Here is a 21,271-nt window from a genome sequence, read left to right as displayed (position 1 = left end):
ATCAATGTTAATGGACCAGAAATCTATGGCTTCAGAATCTCACCAGTTTTCAGCAGGTTCCTTCCACCAGTGGCATCTTGTCTCCCATGCAATGGGAAACTGCTTGGCCAAGATTTGGGCTTAGTCTTTAGCCTTCTGCCCCACACAGCTTTGGAACACATGACAGTGGACCCTCAAGTCTCCAGTTGTGTTTCTTCTGTGCCAAGTGGCCACAGAAATCTCTGCTTCTTTCTCTGTCCCCCATCATAGCCCTCTGCCCAGGCCAAACCTCGGTTCTCAGTCTTCCGCCTTCATCAAGAATCAGCACATGCTCCCAGTGACAGCTGAAATTCCTCAACTTTTCTCTGAATATTTCTCCTCTGTCTGAATTTTTACTTCCCTCTGGTGCATTTAAATATATCAGGAGTCAGCAAACTTCCTCCTAAGACCAGATAGTAAATACGTTTGGCTTTGCAGGCCATATGGTCTTTGTCACAACTACTTAAGTATGGTGTTATAGCATAAAACAATACCCTGAAAAAAAATAAGCATAGCTGATTTGGCCTGTGGTCTATAGTCTGCCAACCCCTCCAATATATAATTATTGCAATTTACTTAATATCCCTAGTTCTTCAATGAGATAAATGGTCCACATAACGTAGTCCATCCTAGCTTAAAACAGAACCCTACCAGAGGACTTTTAAGAACAAGCATGGCTGATTTGTAATTTGAAGTTCTTGGGTGGCTAGGATTTAAAATCTTCTCATTTTCCCAAACATTCAGCAAACTCTTACTGTACAGAGGTTGCAGTGAGTAGGATTTGTGTGTGTTTGTGTGTGCATGCATGTGAGTGTGAAAAGAAAGAGATAGGGTTCAATTTGAAGGTTGATAAGTTTTGATGTTTTAGAAATTCAGTTAACAATACTTCTTTTTTCCCTATCAAATGTCAGAAGTTATTGAGAGATAGAGATAAGAGGTGTGAAAGTGGAGCTTAAAAGATTACTTTCATTAGTGATAAGCTGGTTGTGTTTTGTAATATTTTGTTTTGTTTTGGGTCATGTGTTTTTTCTTTTTCTGTTTTATTTTGCATGAATTGAGGATTCTTTACATCTCTACTATTGGCTTATTAGTTTTTGTGTGTTTTTTCTTTTTTTATTTGGGTTAAGTGGTTGCCTTCAGAGAAAGGAAAAACAGCAAAGTACAGCCTGTTGCCCAAATCCTTCCCACTGTCTATTTTTATAAAGTTTTATTGGAATACAGCCATACTCATTCCTTTATTTATTTATGTCAATGACTGCTTTTGCACTTCAACAGCAGAATTGAGTAGTTGTGAAAGAAACCATTTGGCCTGCAAAAATGAAAATATTTTCTATTTGGCCCTTGACAGAAAAATTTTGCCAAACCTGCTCTAGGGCTGACAGTATATATCTGCATTCACCACGGTTCCCCTATGATTGTAGATTTGTCCCTGGATCCTTTTATTTCTCTCATGTATTGCTTTATATATGTTGAATCTGTGTAACTAGGTACATGCAGATTTTAAATTGTGATTATTTCATTTTATACTGACTTCCTTATCATTATGAAATGTCTCTGTTTATCTTCACTAATGCCTCTTTCCTTAAGGTCCATGTTTTCTGAAATAAGTGTAGCTACTCACAATTTCATTTGGTTAGTTCCTGCATGGTATATCTATTTGCATCTTTTTACTATTGAATTTTCTGTTCTTCGTGTTTAAAATTCATCTCTTGTTATGTGTGCTATGTTCACACAGCATATTGTGAAGTTTTGTTTTTTATCCAGTCTGACTATCTTATTATTTTACTTAGAGTATTTCATCTATTTATATTTAATGTAATTATAGATATGGTAGGGCTTGTTATCTACCATCTTACTAGGGTTTTATTTTGTTTTTTTTTCTATTTAGGTCATCTGTTTTATATTACTTCACTTTTTCCTTGTCTCCTGTTGGTTAATCAGATATGTTCTTATAATTCCAGTTTACCTTTTATAATTTGTTAGTTACACACTTTTTTGTTTTCTTTGAGTGGTTATCCTGGAGGTTATGGCATGGCATTAGGTTCTAATGCAAATTTATATGTTTACCCTTTCCTGGATATACTTAGACCTTTTAAACTCCATTTGCCCCTTTTCCTCCTTTCCCATTATTTTTGTCATGTATTTTAATTGTATACATATTTGAAACTTCAAAAGACATCATAATAACCATTTCTTACAGACAATATTTACTGATATACCCACACATACATATTTACATATAGTTTCTACTTATTTACCTATAAATGTACACCCTTTCCAGTACTTTTTTTTTTTTTTTTTTTTTACTTCTGCTTTTCTATTTATCTACCTAGGGTCATTTCATTTTGCCTAAAGAGGTCCCTTGAGTATTTCTTGTAAGGAAGGCCTCACTGGTGAATAACTTCTTTTGTAGTTATTTTTCTGGAAATATTTTTGTTTTACCTTCATCTTTAAAGAATATTTTCACTTTTTTCCCCCATGTGGTCCTTTAAATAAATTGTTCCATTTTCTTCTGCCTTCCATCATTTCCTCTGAAAAATCAGATGTAAGTCATTTCTGTTTCTTTGAATTTAATTTGTTTTTCTTTATTTTTTTAATGCTTCTAAAATTTTCTTTATGTGTTTAATTTTAAAAGTTTGACACTCATGTGCCTAAATGTGGTTATCTATGTGTTTATACTGCTTGAGGTTTGGTGAGCCTTTTGAATCTGTAGATTGATGTCTTTTTTGCTTAACATTCTCTGTCTTCTCTTCTCTGGAATGCCATTTATACATACCATTTGAGCATTTCCCACATGTTTCTTATGCATTATGTTTTCCATTCTTTTTTCTCCCTTTTTTTCAGTTCGGGTGTATTTTATTGGGTATATTTTATTTGTATATTTTATATTCTAGTCCACTTACCCTTTTTGTCTGCTGTGACCAATCTGTTGCTAAACGCAACCCACCAGTTTTTAATATCAGACACTGTAATTTTTCAATTTTATAGTGTTCATTTAATTTTTTATAGTATAGATTCAATTCTTGATTACATTTTAATTCTTTCATCTATTTTGTCATTTTTAAATTTTTTGTTAAACATATTTATCATAATTTTTAAAAAATGACTGCGTGCTAATTGTAAATCTACTTGTTCCTTTTATTATTTAATTATCAATCATATTTTCTTGCCTCTTCTCCTGACTTGTAATTTTTATTTCATTCTAGTCATTGTGAAATTCTGAAGGATACAGATAATTTTATATTTCACCAGAGAGGAGTGGTCCTTTCCCCTTTTAGGCAGATAGGGTAAAGGGGTGAGCTAAATGTGGCTGAGATCCTATTTTGGTAAGATTCCATCTTCCTTTGACCTGCCTCTGTTTTTATGGAGCATCCTTCCAGGCTTTTGACTGAGAGCCCAGCAGATTTCCATTTTTTCAAATCTAAATGATTACAGGAGATTCAGCTCTTGCTTTCACAGGCTTCTGTCCTAACTCTCCAACCTCTTACCTTAAACAGACTCAAAATCTTTCAAGTATCTTAAAGGGAAGATCAGCAGTTTACTTAAAGTAGGGTCCATCCTGACTCTGAAAAACTGCAAGAGATTCAATTCTGTGTTTTAGAAGTTTTTGGCCTAGTTTATAGCCTTTTGCTCAGCACCAGAGCTCAAGAATAGCCCATGGGGAAAATCTTCAAAATTCCAACCTGTAACTGACTAACCAAAAAAAACTTTGTGAGCTTTTTCTCCAAAAGAGGTTCTGATCCTTGGTCCGTATCCAATATTCACAAATGTCCTCCAGGAAAAAAAAATGACTTGTGATTGTCATCTCATCTCTGAACAGTTCTCCAATCCCTGGAATTTTAGCTCATCTATTCTTCATAGTTTTCACAGCTCCAGGATGCCTTTAGAATATAATGCTTATAATTTGTGACTTCTTTTCAGTTGTTACAATGAATCTTTCACGATCTACTTTATCTCACTTGAAAGTGGAAGTTTCTTAAGAGACTGTTTATTAGTGAGCAAAATCGATGCATTGTGGTTAATCCAGTGCTCAGTAACTATTTATTGAATACCTTCATGTCAATAAGGAATATATTTGACTGTGAGTAATAGAAAGTCTGACTATGGTAGCTTAAAGAAACAAATGTTCCTCCTGCTCACTTAATAAGAACTCAAGAGTTAGGCAGTAACTAATAGTGTTTCAGCAGCTCAGTGATGTCAGTGTTGATGATGTCTCTGAAATTCTCTTGGCATTTCCCAAATGCATCTCATCTCAGAGTCACCAGATGGCTACAGCTTCAAATAATATTTCTACATTCAAGGCAAAAAGAACACAGAAGGGAGGGCCATGATAGTCAACTGTGCTTTTTACTGGGAAAACCATTGCTGTCCAAAATCTCTCAACTAATTCTAGATTTATTTGATTGACCAGGCTGTGTCATATAGCCACTACCAGCAATAAGGGAGGGTGAGGATTTCAGTACTTATTTAATTAGGAGTTGATCAGATAGAGTAAATGTGACAAGTAAAAAATGATCTAGGCAAAGAAAAATTCAGTGATTCAATGCAAAGGACAATCAATACGTGAAAGAATATCATAGCAGACTTTCAGGAGCAAGAAGCAGAAAACCAAGTATACTTTGAGCAATAATGTCAGTTATTATCTCACATAATAAAATGTCTGGAGGAAGGATGGTATAACTTAATTTAAAGGTTCTGCAAAATCACTAAGGATTCATATTACTTTATCTTTCTCTCCTGCCATCCTCAACAGCTAGCATCTCCACTCATGATCACATATTGGCTATAGCAGCTCCAGGCACCATATCTTTACATATCAAATTCCAAATGTAAGAATAGGAATTATTCCTGTCTTGGATCCCAAGAGCCCCCAACGGACTTTCTCTCAGAACAGTGTCACATGATTAGTGTCAATGAATGGCCTAAACCAACTATTTTGGAAAGGTAATGGTCTGACCACTATTTCCTTTTTTTAAATTGTTTTACACGTCATTAATTGAAGACATATTTGTCACTTACTATTTCCTAACATTTTACACCTTTTTTGAAGAATATAGAGTACAAAGAAAATCATTTATCAAGGTTGGTTTAACAGCATTTGGCTATGAGAGTCTCAAGGAATGACTGATAGTTTTTTTTTCTTTCTTTCTTTTTTTAAATTGAAACATAGTTGATTTACAATGTTGGGTTAGTTTCAGGTGTATAGCAAAGTGATTCAGTTATATATACATATATATTTATTTTTGTCAGATTCTTTTCCCTTATAGATTATTACAAAATATTGAGTATAGTTCCCTATGCTATACAGTAGGTCCTTGTTGGTTTTCTATTTTATACATAGTAGTGAGTATATGTTAATCCCACTATTTCTTAGAACAATTAAGATTTATCCCTAAGATCTCAGGAAAGGCCCAGCCTTCTCAAAACATATCTCCTCTGTAGGACTAGTAGATACATTGAGGTTTTTTTGTTTTGTTTTGTTTTTAGTTTGTTTGTTTGTTTTTGGTGTTTTTTCTTGTTTGTTTATTTTGCAAGGAAGAATGGCTACTATACTCTGCAATTTTGTGCTGAGAGCATGAGATGCTCAGGAAATTCAGATAATTATATGTTTAGAATACAAGAGACAAGGTCAGGAGTGAGCTGAGTGCAAAAACAGGGACAGGCCAGATCATGATGGACTTTTTAAGTCACATTCTGAGTTTAGATTTCCTCCTGAAGGCAGTGGGGAGCCGTTGAACCATAGAACCATGTTAAGCAGGGAGAAGACACAATCAGATTTTTAATTTGGAAATAACAATCTGGCTTTTTTATGAAGAATAGACAGATGGGACAAGATTGGTAACGGTAGAGTATAAAGAAGCACAAGGCATGGCTATAAAGTACTGAGATGTTTTCCAGGTGACTTAAAATGATACGAGCTAACATTTACCTGAATTAACTCATGAGATCTTCACAACAGCCTGGTAAGGTATTTAACGCTTGAGGGAATTGAGACTTACAAGGTTAAGTAACCTGCCCAGAGTTATACAGTTAGTGCCACAGCTGGGATATGAGCTCAGGCAGTCTGTTTTCAGAGACTGTATGCTTAACCACTATACTGTAATGCTTATTATGTTAGCCTGGAAGTAAGTCTCTAATAAGTCCTGCATTGTACCTGAGCTTAGGTGCAAATAATTTGCTCAAGGAGATAAATATGAGGGGGAGACATGACTTGGTTGAGCTCTGAGTTCAAATGCTGATTCTGAGGCTCACCAGTTGCATACTTGGCTAAGCTACCCCAGCCCTCTAAGGTTCAGTTTCCTCATCTATATAACAAGGGAGGCCATCTCTACTCAGAAAAGTTGTGAAGATTAAATACAGGGAGAGAATGTTGGTAAAGCTTACAGCGCACAAAAGCCCCTCAAAATTGTTTGGCCTCTTTCCTGTCTTTTGTCAAATAGCAATGCCTTGGTGAAGTAGTCATTCGAAACTGTGAGACTGCAGCAGTCAGGAAGCGAGGGATCCCTGATTGCTATTAGCAACGTAGAGAACCAGCACCAGCGCAGGGATTCCAAACAGGGGGTTCTATGAGCTTGCGAGAAGAAGATCACATTTTGGTCTTTGCTACCCTCTAACTGAAATTTAGCAGGTGCTTTTGTTCCGGCCACAGGCAGCAAACCTACATGACAGTAAGTCAAATATTTTCATATTCTTATTATCATATTTCAGTTATTACCAATATGCTGAAATATTTTTACCTTCATCACGACTTTGAAATGACATTCATCATTAGATACCATCACAAACTCTTGTTCTTTAAGGAATTGATAGAAAAATGTGCGTATACATTTCTAATCTCTTAAGTTTTCTATGTTTTCCTTTCTCATAAATGTAAAAATATTTTGATAACCCAGTTTCAACAAAACTGGTTTCTTTCGTAATCCTATGTATTTTACTTGCTGTGTCTAAGAACATTATTTTGAGAAGTCCCTGGACTTTATCACTGGCGCCAGGGGGTAATGGCACAAAATGAACTCCTGCACCAAAGGGACTCAGGCAGTGGTGGGGTCGGCCGCAGTGTGAATCCTATCAGTCAAGTGCAGGAGGAGTTTTGGGGCAAGAAGCCCAGTCCTCTCCTGCCTGTGACCCTCAGCCCAGCTGAGGACAGGAAGCAGATGACCTGGGCCTGGCAGCTTCTGAGACTTTTTCCTGAGCATTCTTGTAAAAAAGCAACCACATTGCCACATGTGCCTGGAATTTGATTTCCAGGCCAAGTGTCAGCTTTTCCATGCTAAGACTCCCTCGGGTTTTGGCCCAGGTTCTCTTGCTGTCAAGGCCCAGTCCTTTCAATACCTCGACCACCTGCCAGAGAGAGCAGATTCATGGAATTTTGGCTGCCACTTCTGAGTCACGTCGTCAGCCACAGGCTTCCACCTGCAGCCTCGGGAGGCCCCGGCTGCAAGGTGCCTGAGCAGACAGCTGCACTGACCCAGCTTGGGAGGGCAGCATGTCCTTCCCTGCAGGCCAGGAGCCTTTGCAAATTGAGCCAGTTTCCTCTTCTCTGCTCTAAAGAGGCATTTTCTTCTCAGAGTGTGGGTTTGGGTTTTTCCAATCTTATCTAGAAATCTTAGTTTCTCTCAAGTTATTCTTTTTTCTGGAATCCAACAACAAATTTACTACAGGAAATGGTAGGGAGAAAGGCTTATGCAATGGGAGGATATTGTTATAAATAAGAGCTCTTGCTGTGACTTTCTTAAACAAACAGGTTGCTAAGGTTTCCAGGCAGTGGAGGAGCTACTGCTCAGAGGCTGGGGAGACTGTTTTCCAATTAAAAAGAATCTATCTACTTCCAAAATAGTCCTTCTCCAGAAGTGAAGTGAACCCTGTTACAACCCTGGTTTGGGGAAATAGTCCCCTTCTCCCCTTCAAGATGAGGGAAGAGGGTGAAGCTTCTAGAGATGATGGCCTAAGTGGTGTGCATTGCAGGGCTAGGGAATGCCACCTGCTGCAGAAAATTCTCTTTCCTTAGCCACACAGCCAGGACCTGAAATGGCATCATTGTGTGTGTGTGGATATAGATGTATTATGTGTACACATCCATTATGTGTACACATAATATATGTATATATGTTTACACACACACACATACTCATTACACATATGTATCTATCATTAAAACTTCTAATGCTTCCAAGAGAGAAATACATAAAATTATTTCAGTTAGTTTCCTCTTTCTGTTAATTATTTATCTGACCTTTTCAACTCCGGACTAACAGATTATAGACAGCGAGAGAGGACAGTATCCTTAGATTCAGTAGGGAGGTACAAAGAGTGCACGTGTAATGAGGAAAATAGGCACCAAAGCAGAACCCTGGAGGAAATCACCCATTTTTTTAAGGGCTGGATTGAGGAGGAGGAGGAGGAGCTGGTAGAGATGACCCTCTGCATTCTAGAATGGTCTGGGGCACATACTAGACAGTCAAATATTTATTGAATGAACTAGTGGAAAGTGGAAGAATAAAATTATTGCTTTGTTTTGCTATTTTTAACACCCTTAACCTCATCCAACACTCAACTAAGGGTGCTGGGTCTTGACTAAAACTTCATAGAATCCCTAGAATTGGTCATTTCAAAGCTTTTCTGATCTTCAGGTAAATAAGGGATTATCTATTAATAGGTAACTGACTTGCAAGCAGTCTATTTTTATAACTGTCATACTCAAAGGAGTATAACTGAAAAGTAAGCCTGACTAGGAATGAAATTTAAAGCTAGGGGGGTGGGAATGAAGGAGGTGAAATAGCATCACTGCATAATAACATAAAGCCGTATTTCCATTGCAGACAGACAGATCTTGTAACTTGTAAGGCAGTTAGGAAACTATTTCTCTTCCTATTTTTTTATACTCTATTGTCTCTAATAATTAAAATCTGTCCATCAGAGGTGAACTCGAGCAAGTTTGCAACACTGCAAGTGTAGATCTTTCAAATACTATGTGGAATAGATGAATAGATGGATGAATGGAGGAAAAAATAAGGAAGACCATAAATTAATTGAATTTCTATTGAGAACACTGTACAATATTAGAGTTGGGTTTTTATCCATCCCAGATTAATGCAGAATATAAATATGAAGAATTATCTTTGTATTTTTTATATTAGTAAACACTAATGAGGTTTCAGTTTTTCCTCTCAAGACCAATTTTATCTTTGGCTTTTATTATCCCAATATGTTTTGGTGAAACATATGATTTGATACAATAGTAAGTGGATTCAATCAAACTTGACTTTGTATATTAGACATGTGTACCAAATGGAAATACTCATACTGCAAGAAAATAGAGACAAAATTTTGACATGGTATCTGTCTTATACCGTAAGGAATGCCAAAAAGAAAAAATCATTTAAGTGAACTTAATCACATTTTAATGAGTCCCACATTCTCACCTAGATAGATTTATCAACATCATGTCTCTAAAGCAAAAAAGTGTAGTATTTGTTCATGTGTGTCAATAAATATATACCAGATAATTACTTTGACAACTGAATGAATTATCCAGTGGCCTAAACTGATTGAGCTAAGCTCTGTAATTGCTAACTCTAAATGTCTTTTTGCACATTAGAGTAATTGCTAATGCAAATTTAAATAAACAATGCAAAGGTCCAAAGGTCCAAAACGTGCAGTAGAAATGTCACTTCATTCGCGGCTCTTAGATACCTTTAGATGAGAGCTCTACAGAAATACTTCCTGTCAAACTTTTTGGGGGTTGCTCACAGTTAGGAGCCTAGGGCTTTCTTTTTCCACGTCCTGATAGTTTTGCAAATTAAAAATACTTTGTAATTTCTCTTTCTATGGATAAATTTTAACTTCCGTTTTTGAAAAGAAAAAAAGCAATAAAAAATGGAGAACGGGGGCATTCTGACTGTGGTGGTCAATGTCCTGCCAATTCTATTGCACATCATTTTTCACAATGCATTTCACAGTGATTAATGCTAACTTAAAAGTGATTTCACATGGTGTTTTACTTGATCCTATGATTTTCCAAGATTTATGGATAATCTAATGTATTCTTATTAGATAACTTAAATTTAAAGAGGGTAACTGTTTTTTTTTAATTCCTGTAGACCAATAATACCATTTACCACATTTCATCTCTTAACTGCTTGGGACTTTAAGAGCATGGGACTGCGTACAAGGATCTTTACAAATTTACCTTCTAATATTGTATCAATTATACAAAAGTGACAACATGTGATTCAGTTCAGGGGAAGCTTCAGCATTCAATTTACATGTTCTAATGGAATTAGAGTCTAATAAACTAAAGAGTGGCTCACACCTCGATTTATCATAATATTTAGCTTGTTACTTTAACGTGGACAGAGATGTTTAGAGCAGTGAATTTGTCATTAATTCCTCCAACATCCAAGTGAGGTGAAATAAGGTCATATCCATCTTATTTATGAGGAAACTGAGTCGTGTAGTGCTGAAATGTTTTGCCATGAATCCTACAACTGTTCAGTATCAAATTTAAAAATATATTTCTCAACTAACTAGAAGTGGTCTCATTGAAAAATACCATTTTTGATTATGAGTTCTGAGTGTTCCAATGAGAGAATGTTTGCAATTTGATCAAAAAGTATTTGGCTACAGTATATGTATGAGGCCAGGTTGACCCTTGAGTCTCAGCTATTTGACAGTCACTCCTCATTTTTCCTGGTGATGGCCTAGATATAAGTTATTGTTACCAGTCCCAGGGAAGAGGGGAAAGAGAAATCAGTAGTTTTATTATAATGACACATTCATTTTCCTCATCCAATTCTTTAGAATTTGAAAGGCCTTAGCAAAAATAAAATGCCACTTTTTTATTTTGACATAGGAAGGAATGAGGAGAAATTCTAGTTATTACTAGCCATTTAAAGGGTGCTTGTATCCAAATGTTATTAATATCTTTAATGCAGAGGTTTTAGGAAAAGCAAGTATAATTTTGTCATCTCCTAGGCACTTGGCTCAGTTATTTGGGGGATCTTTTTGAGTAGACTGTGGAATGTAGTAGAAAATTCTATGGAGGTAACTGCATGGCATAGTTTTATTATATGTGTAGAGGCAGGAAAATAAAAATAGGAGTTCTGCAGCATCATTTACCTTTATGACCCTTGAATGAGTCATTTCAGTGTTTGAGATCTGATATTTTCACCTGTAAGATGAATGTATTGTGCCACGATAGCATTAAGGATCGTCATCTCTAAAACACTATTATATTTTGCTTGTTTTTTACTCTTCTGTATGTGTTTGAGAGACTTTAAGGACAAAAAGACATTTCTATAACAGCCTGAACCCCTTTACCCTGACTCTCATGTATGATTTCACATAGTTTGAAGCAGTCGTGAGACAGAATGAACTAAAAACTGCAGGCCAGGATGAGGAATTCGTGATGGCTCAAGTCAGGCCCTCAAAGTGCTTCTTTGAGAAGAGACAAATGTAAAAATATAATAGTATTGCTGTCATTAAAACAATAACAACAAAGCCCACATGTGGTTAGAAAAGTCTTTAGCAACATACATTCTAAAACACCAAATCTTGGGGCAATTATTCATGAAAGTATCTCTTTAGACCTGCATTAATGAGTCTTTCTGGTGATTGTTTTTAAAAATCTTCAACTTTTCTTCCTCATATTCTCTCTTCCTATCACCCTTTTCCTCCTCAAATGAAGAACTAGGCCATTTCTCCTCCTCCTCCTCCTAGTAATTTTAGAGTTGCATGTTTCCTCATCTTAATTAAAAAATAGAATAGACTAAATTTTCTCTTTTTAAAAACTGGAACCTCATTTCTCTTTACACGTGTGGCCCTTGATTGTCTGTGGGTGTGTCCTCTACTCTGGTACTTGGCTCCTCTAGTTGAGTTCCTCTGCACTATTCCACATCAAATTTCACTGTGGAAACACATGGATAGTAATGAAGGTTCTTTTTTAGCTCCAAAAGTGCTCCAAACAATCAGGTAGTGGCATCTTGTTTCTCTCAGAATTCAAGGAAAATGATTAAAACTCCATTAACAGTAATGTAGTGTAACAGTACACTAAGCATCTTGAGCTTTACACGTCGTGATTCTTTTACGCCTGACAAAAGGTTCATACCTAACTGATTTCACTGGAAAATTCAGTATTTTAGCAAAACAGATTCATCTCAATGTCGCCTGAAACTACAAAGGAACTGAAAAATCAAGAAACAGCCCCTTTTAGCTGAGAAGTACAGATGCCTTTGCTTTTTCACTGGCAAGGGCAATAGTATTTTGCCATTAGACATTTTATTTTCAAGAAACAGCTGTCCAGTTTGGACCTGTCATTTCTGTGACTATGATTAGTAAGAGATGTTAGAAACAGCAAAGTGACTCAAAGAAATGGAGCTACCGAGGCAAGAAGCCCATAACCCAACTGTAAGTATTTTTTGAGGGAAAAAAATTACTTAATGGAAATGAAGATAATAATTTTCCTTCTGTGAGTGATTGTCTTTATATTTTTCTTTTCTGAATAAAAGCCTATTATAATTAGTAACTATTTTTAGACGTACATTAATTGCCATGTGGCCAGGGGTGCTTGTTAACTCTTTGCAGTCTCTGGAATTTAGAACAAATGTGAAGCAAGCAATCGCCTTCGTGGCTTTTAGATAATAATGATAATCCCTTCATATTTATGTTTTACTTTGCATTTTATAAAACTATTCTATGTCTTGTATAATTTTTAATTTTTTTCTATCTGGTAGAGAGTAAGAGTATCTTTATTCCAATATCACAGATTATTTCCAGCACAGGAAGAGCCCAACTCACACATTCCCAACTATCCTGCCTGTGGTGATTGCCCCATTTTCACAACTGCTCTAAGAGTTATCATCTGTACAAACAGATAAATGCATGCATTAAATTGTTTTTCTTTGTTCTATCTGCTAGTCTCTGTTCCTTGAGGAAAAGGATGCATTTTATTTCTTACTGACATCCAGCTCTTAACTGAAAACATAGGAAATCCTCAGTTTGGTCATTTGATTCAATTGTGTCTAAGAAAAGTTGATGTAGAAGCAACCAAGAGGCTGAGTTCTCCAAGAAAGAAGAATAACCTGGTTCATAGCGTTATCCTTCCTAATCCATAAGCCACATGCTTTGCCCCATTGCTTACCTGCATTTGGTATCAGAACTCTTACTCTAGGTTTAATTGATAAACTGCTGCACACCATTTATCAGAAACTTTGTGTCTCAGATAAGAAAACCCAGCCTCTGCATTCCAAAAAGGCAGAAATGTATAGACAGACTTCGTCAAATGCTAGGGGTAAAAAAAGCAAATTGGGAATACAGTTATTGGAAATATGCCCAAGACCAAGTTTGTTCCAATATTAATAATAAATTATTAATAATGCACACACACATACACATACAGATATACACATTCATTCAAGCTGCTCTCTTTCAATATCCAGCCTATCCTTCTCCCTTGGTAAGAAAAGTCTTAGTTGTTAGCTGGACATAGAAGTCACTGAGAATAAAGACCACATTTCCAAGTTTTCTTTGCAGCTAGGTATGGCCATGAGAATAGACAATGACATGTAAGTAATCATGTCACAGGCTTCCAGGAAGCACTCTTACAGGGAGTACCTTTTTTTTCTTTTTTCTTTCCTTATTCTTGCTCTCTGCTGGTTTGAATGCAGGTGTGATACCTGGAGGTTAGCGCTGTTTTGGACCATTATGTGGATTCCATTTGTGAAGGTTAGTGGGGCAAAAAGTAGGAGAAGTCTGAATCCCTGATACCAAAAGCTCCGTCTCTCTGTGCAATGGTGCCGAATCAAATCCTGGAGACAGAGTTTTGGAAGAACACACCTTGGGCTTCTATCTCGAAAAAACTATGTGTCTCAACCCCAGAGAATTTGGTGAAGGTTTTTATAACAGTGGTTCAAAGGTGGGGGTCTGACCAGATTAGGGTGGGAGCAGGGCTTGCATTCCCTAAATCTCCTCTCAGGTGGTCATCTCCTCTCAGGTGGTCTTCTAGTCTTCTAATTGTCATGAGCTTCTCTGGTGCCTTTAATCTGGCCTCAGGTGGTTTCTTGGCTGCTCCTCCCTTGATTAGCAACTGTTCAGATCGCCCTTTGGAACTCAGGGAAGGTCAAGGCTGGAGTCTTACCTATAGAAATAGTGGACAAAAGGAGGCCTCCGTGCCCAGGCTCCACTCGGTTTCAGTGCCTGGGAGCCCCACAGGCCCCAGTCTGTCTCATCCCTGACCCATTGACATCAGACCTTCTATGGATGACCTTTTCTTGAAATAGAAATAAACTTTTATCTTGTCCAATCCACTGTTATTTTGGGTTTTGAGTCACCTGCAGCTGGACCTAAACTCAATGGGATCACTAAAATTGGATAAAAAATGGAATTAAAAACAAAAGTGTGTGGAGACTTCCAATTTAAGTTCAGATATAGAAGAGGCTTTAGAAGTCATCATTCTTATACTTGTAGCAAGAAAAGCCTGGAAAAATGAAAAGCCACTTTTCTTAGACCTATCAGAGTACTAAGGTCACAGAGCAAACGACCTCCCAAAATCTGGAGAGGTAACTCCAAGCAGAGAGAGGACCTGAGCATTTGCTTACCTGAAGCAATGCCTCTGGAACATTAAACTAGAAATTTTGATGAATTGCTGGAAGCCAAGTGTGAGATAGCATTAGAATAAGAAGCTCTTGGGAACTCCATACATAAGCAGACTTTTCTTGCAAGAACCCCACCAGGCTCTCATAGGGTGGGTAAGGGAGAATCTGGAGAAATTTTTCCCTTGGGTTCATGGCATGAGGAATGAAAGAGTAGTCATGGTGAAATGCACCAGCTTCTTCATTAAGCTTAGTCTTCAAGGAGGACATTTCCAGAGAGTAACAGTGAAATCCCATCTCAACGGGGACTGGAAACTCTATTCCACTCTAGAGAAGAAGGTTTCAAGGACATAGACTGGGAAGACTGAGATACCCACTGAAGTCAGAGAAGTGATTAGGGGCAAAAGGAAGAAATCTCTAACCCTAGAGGAGGGACAGAAACACTTGCAAAGACCATGCCCCTGAGACACAGGTCCACTGTGCACTCCAATAACTGAGACTTAATCAGAAAACTAGAGCATACCCCCACCACACGCACACACTACTACCACACAGATAAACCTCCAATAACAATAGCAGTAGGTTACAGCTAAGAAAGCTGATGGAGACAGATTTCTCTAAGGAATGGCGTGAAACAAAGCTCCAAAGCCAAGAAGGGAGACAAATGAAAGCTGCTATAAGAATTTGAACCCACTGGCATCGATGGATACAACAAACTTCAAACACAGCCCAAATCCTAGTAAGCTTGGCATAAACCCTCACTGTCTATTGTGGCATACCATATGTCCAGCTATCAACAAAACCTTATAATGATCCTGGGTGACCTCAGCATTGCAGTACCTTGAAGTAGGGTTTCATTCCCAGCCTGTGACTGAGGTCAGGTTGTGGCTGTGAGAGCACCAAATCCTAGCCACTAGACCACTGGTCAGGGACAATGCCCTGGCTCCTCAGCTTTGCAGAAAAAGAATTCCCACAAAGATGGAAAGTAATGAAAGAAGTAAAGTGTTTATTAGGAAGAAAAAAGAGTACAGTTTGTGTGGATAGACACAATGGCAGACTCAGAGAGAGAGTCACACCTTCATGACAGTTTAAATCACTTAAATGGGGCATTTCTTCCTGGATTCCCTTGACCAATCATCTTCCTTTGCCTGGTTCAGAGTCAGTATTTGGCATATCTCAGGGTTCCCCGCTGTGTGTGTGTGCATCTCTTAGTCAAGATGGATCCTACTGAAGAGGCTTATGGGTAGCTGGCATCTCTTACTATGGGGTGGCGCCCTCTCCCTTTTTAACCTCCAAGGAGGTTTTCTGTGCATGTGTAGTCAGGGAGGTCTCCTGACTTCAAGAATGAGAAATATGTGGTCTCTTATCATCTGTCTGGGCAGGGCCCATCCTCTTCTCTCTATGGTCTTGCTATTTTCATCATGGAGTATCAGTCCACAGAGAATGAACTACAACTGTTTGCCCCAGGGACCCATCTATCACCTGCCTTAATAAGACGTGCCAAAAACACAGTCTGAAGAGACAAAGCAATCATCAGAATCAAACTTAGATGTGACACAGATGTTAGAATTGTCAGACAAGGAATTTAAAATAACTATGATTAATATATATTAAAAGCTCTAATGGAAGAGGTAGTCAATATGCAAGACCAGATAGGTAAAGTCAGCAGAGATAGGAAGACCACAACAAAGAATCAAAAGGAAATGCTATAAATCTAAAAGAAAGTAACAGATATAAGGAATTCCTTTGATGGGCTCATCAGTATATCCAATACAACTAAGGAAAAATTCAGTGCACTTGAAGATAGGTCAATAGAAATCACCTAAACTAGAAACAACAAATGTTGGAAAGGGTGTGGAGAAAAGGGAACTCTCCTGCACTGTTGGTGGGAATGTAAGTTGGTACAGCCACTATGGAAAACAGTTTGGAGGTTCCTTACAAAACTAAAAATAGAACTACCATATGATCCAGTAATTCCACTACTGGGCATATACCCAAAGAGAAGCATAATCCAAAAAGAAACATGTACCATAATGTTTGTTGCAGCACTCTTTACAATAGCCAGGACATGGAAGCAATCTAAATGCCCATCAATAGATGAATGGATAAAGAAGATATGGCACATATATACAATGGAATATTAGCCATAAAAAGGAATGAAATTGAGTTCCTTGTAATGAGGTGAATAGACCTAGAGTCTGTCATACAGAGTGAAATAAGACAGAAAGAGAAAAACAAATATTGTATGCTAACTCATATATATGGAATCTAAAAAAAAAAAAAAAATGGTACTGATGAACCCAGTGACAGGACAAGAATAAGGATGCAGAAGCAGAGAATGGACTGGAGGACATGGGGTTGGAGGGGCGGGGGGAAAATGGGAAGCTGGGATGAAGTGAGAGAGTAGCATAGACATATATATACTACCAACTGTAAAATAGATAGCTAGTGGGAAGTTGCTGTATAACAAAGGGAGATCAACTCGATGATGGATGATGCCTTAGAGGGCCGGGACGGGGAGGGTGGGGGGGAGTTGCAGGAGGGAGGGGATATGGGGATATGTGTATAAATACAGCTGATTCACTTTGGTGTACCTCAAAAGCTGGTACAAGAGTGTAAAGCAATTATATTCCAATAAAGAGCTTAAAACAAAAATGAAAACAAACAAACAAAAAAAAGGAAACAGAAAAAGAAATCATCTAAACTGAAATACCAAGAGAATAAAGCATGCATACATACATATACACATAGGCATACATACACATAACTGAGATACCAGAAGGAGAAGAAAGGGAGAACAGAACAGAACTATTTGAAGAAATAATGACCAAAATTTTTCCAAAATTAGTTAGAGGTACCAGATAACAGATCCAAGAAACTCAGAGAACACCTAGCAGGATAAATACCAAACACACATGCACACATAGATATACAAACTGCCAAAAACCCAGAAAAAAGATAAAATCTTGAAGGTAAGCCAAAGTGGGAAAAAAAAGTATTCCTTACTTACAGAGGAAAAGTATAAGAATTACAAAAATTAAAGTTTTGTTTAAGTGGATGGTTGGTGTGCCCCTAAATATTTGAGATGCCAAACAAAACTATAACTTTGGCACTTTTTAAAAGCAAGAACTAGAAACACCTCATAGTCATTATTATTGTAAGTCATGACTGATATATTTAATTGAACACCAGGTCTCAGGCAATGCACTGCTATAGTAGGACCCTGTATCCATCACTCCTCAAGTTCAAAATGTTCATTTACTCTTTAGTGCTTCAATTGACCCTCACCTGTTGATGGCATTATCTACCTGCTTTATTTTCCAACTAAAATACTGTTCTTAAACCATGAGAGTTGTCACATAGTTCCTAAGTGAAGGTCTAAAGGAAATTCATTGAAGGATAGATGGTTCTTTTTATGACTATCATGAAAATTTAGGAGGTCTTCAGAAATTCAATAACAATAGAATGCATACTCTCTTCCGATATTTAATATAGAATAGAGCTGGGACTGGCTGTGTTTGTCAGCAAATAGGATAGAACACAGCTTCCATTGCTTTGTAGCTATCTGTGCCATTCCAGTTAAATAAGCTAGCTCAGAACATGGCAGTAGCTTAGGACCTGTTTATGCAACTATACTTACAGGTTTTCTTGACCTTGAATTTTGCATACAGCTCATTGCATCTCTACTTAGTGATCTGAAAATCTTCTGTTTTTTGAGAGTGTTTTCTATAGAATGAGTAGGAGCAATGAAGTTTATATCTAAGCAACATATGTCCCATGAAAAAGGTGACATTCACAAACTCTTCATCTGTCATTTAAGGCACCAATGAGTAAAATGAAAGTTAAGTTTTTGGGTCTTATATTTGAAAAGTCTTTTTCATTAATTTTAAAAAATGGAAAACAACTTATTGGAATAGATAATGGAAAAAACAATTTCTGAACCATGATTTATGCACTGGTATTCACATATTTGGATATATAAGACATATTGAACAGTAAAGAAATTCTTCTGGCAGATTGATTTTCATCCTAGAAGTGAACACTGTACTTTGTCCCAAACTGAATCTATTCAGAGAACATTCTCCAACCTAGAATATACAAGTTAGCTCACTGGACAGGCACCAGAGAGACCTGGGGCAGAATAAAGAGAGAAATCTCAATGGAATGGCATAGAAAGCCAGAAATGCTTGAATATGTAACAGGAACTTTTACCTTTATATATATGTAAGCACTCTCCTTTTTCAAAGAAATCAGAAGAAAAAGTGGTTAATAAACTAGATCCTACAAAATGCAGGTTTACATAACAACGATTATAAAGATGTGGTTTTTAAAAAAGGAAGCCAGCATTTAATGTATCTATGTGTCAGACAGTGTGTTTACGTTTGCTTACTCTTCCAACTCTGTCACCAGCTACATGTCAGAAAAGCCTTTTTTCCCTCTCTATTGAGCAAAGCCTCATCTGAAAAATGTGGGATTTCAACTAGATCTGGGAGGGTAAATAGATACTCTCCTTCACGCCAAGGGTAATCATTTTATAGGGGTTGCCTGGAAAGCTATGATGAGAGAAGGACCTTGTCCAGATCAAGTGTCTTGGTCCATTCAAGATGCTATAACAAAAGTACCATAAACTGGGTGGCTTATAAACAACAGAAATTTATTTCTTACAGTTCTGGAGGCTGGGAAGTCCAAGATCACAGCACCAGTAGAGTTGGTGTTTTGTGAGGGCCCCGGTTGCCTCACTGACAGTCATCTTCTCCCTGTAACCTCACATGATGGAAGCAACAAAGGGCTATCTTGGGCCTTTTTATAAGGTCACTAATCCCAATAGTGAGGACTCCACCTTCATGACCTAATGACCTCCCAAATGCCCTACCTCTTCATACTATCATCTTGGGGGTTAGGCTTTGACATATGAATTTAGGGGTGGGGTGGGAAAACACGAAAATTCAGTTCATAGCACCCAGAGAAGAGAAATGAGTAGATGAGTGATGTCATTCATAGGCCCAGGAGTAACAGTACACATGACATATATTTCCAGACTCTGAAACAGATGCTCACTAAGGCCAGATGTTATTCAAAGTTTGTAACAACTGGTAAGACACAGCACTGGCCAACTGGAACAAACTATTGACCAATCAGAGTGGATGTCAGCCATTGAAAAAATAGCATGGCTGTAGCAGTGCATATGGGTGATACCACCTGACTTTAAACCAATGCTCAACAGCAACATTCTACAGTTACATTAATTCTCAGTGGCCTGGTAAATGTTTAAGAAAGATAGTTGGACTGGTCCATTTATAAGAGACTATACTTCTTAAAATTACGTATTTTTTTTTTCTTTAGAGCCAGGAGACTGAAATTTGCCCCTAAGGCTGCCTTTCTGTTGGTTCTTGGAGTGGCCCCTTTGAGGCTGTTATCTTTATAAAAAGATAAGGTAAGAGTCTTACTCTGAGATGAAAAGATTGGAGGCAGTAAGTAACAAAGATATTTGCATATTACATTTAAATATTGTCATCATGATGGACAGAATTTCATCTCTGAAGCTTATTGTATATTTATAGAAATTTGGGGGTTTGTTCTCTTTAGGAATCTCAGAATTGTGATAATTTAGATTCCAGACAGGGGAAACCAGCCAGAGGGCACTCCCAGAGAAAAGGAAGGTAGCTTGTCCCCTAAAACCTGGCAATTGGCTAGGTATAATAAACCAGAAGGGAAACTTCTAGGAAGAACTTGATATGGTATCTGGTATTCATGTTATACCATGCTGTTGTTATTAACATTGTTTCCTGCATTGTAACCTCATTATTGTAATTTCAATAAATTTTTCTTCAACAGTAGAGGTTGATCAGAGCTGTTTTGCTCTGGGGAATGAAGGGTGGGTCTGTGTGCACACTTGAAGCAAAGAGGGAGAAAGAGGAACAGCAGCATAAGGAAAGCTGATTTCTGGGTGAGAAAGAGGATATCCAGTGAAGTGGAACAGTGGTCAGGAGTCAGGCCTGAGGGGATAAAGGACAACCAAGATGGACAATGGACCCTGGGGAAAAGACTAGAAAAGCCTGGGCTTCTTGTCATCAAATGTGAGAAATCACACTCAATAGGGCATTGAAAGATAGTGTGATTCCTCAAAGACTAGAGATTCAAAGAAGGTATTTCCCTTAATACCATCAAGATACACTGTGCACAAGGTCTGGAATGCAGTAGACATATTCATACCACTCACTGTTGTCACACAAGCAAGCAGAACATTGATGCAAAAGAGGCATACCATGATCTGGAGCCAGCATGTCTGGGCTCAGATCTAACCTATGTCCTGACTCACTCTATGATCTCAGACAAGTTTCTCCAAATCTTGATACCTATTTCCTAGACTGTTCAATGAGGAAAATCCTAGTATCTACATTCAAGATGTTTTAATGGGCTCTAGCAAAAAGCCTCAAATAAAGTATGTAGCCCAATTTCCAGAAATTAGTAAATGTACAATAAATATTAACTGCAAGCATATATATATACACACACACATATTATGTATGGATAGTCATACATATGTGTGTATGTGTGATGCAGAAAACTTGGCCTCTGTGCACCAGTGCTGAATCAAATATCAGAGACAGAGTTTTGGGTGAAGTACAAAAGGATAGCTTTATTTCTTTGCGAGGCAAAGGGGG

Source organism: Hippopotamus amphibius, chromosome 5 (genome assembly GCF_030028045.1).
Source record: "Hippopotamus amphibius kiboko isolate mHipAmp2 chromosome 5, mHipAmp2.hap2, whole genome shotgun sequence".
In the NCBI taxonomy this organism is placed as follows: domain Eukaryota; kingdom Metazoa; phylum Chordata; class Mammalia; order Artiodactyla; family Hippopotamidae; genus Hippopotamus; species Hippopotamus amphibius.
Note: the sequence above shows the minus strand (reverse complement) of the source record.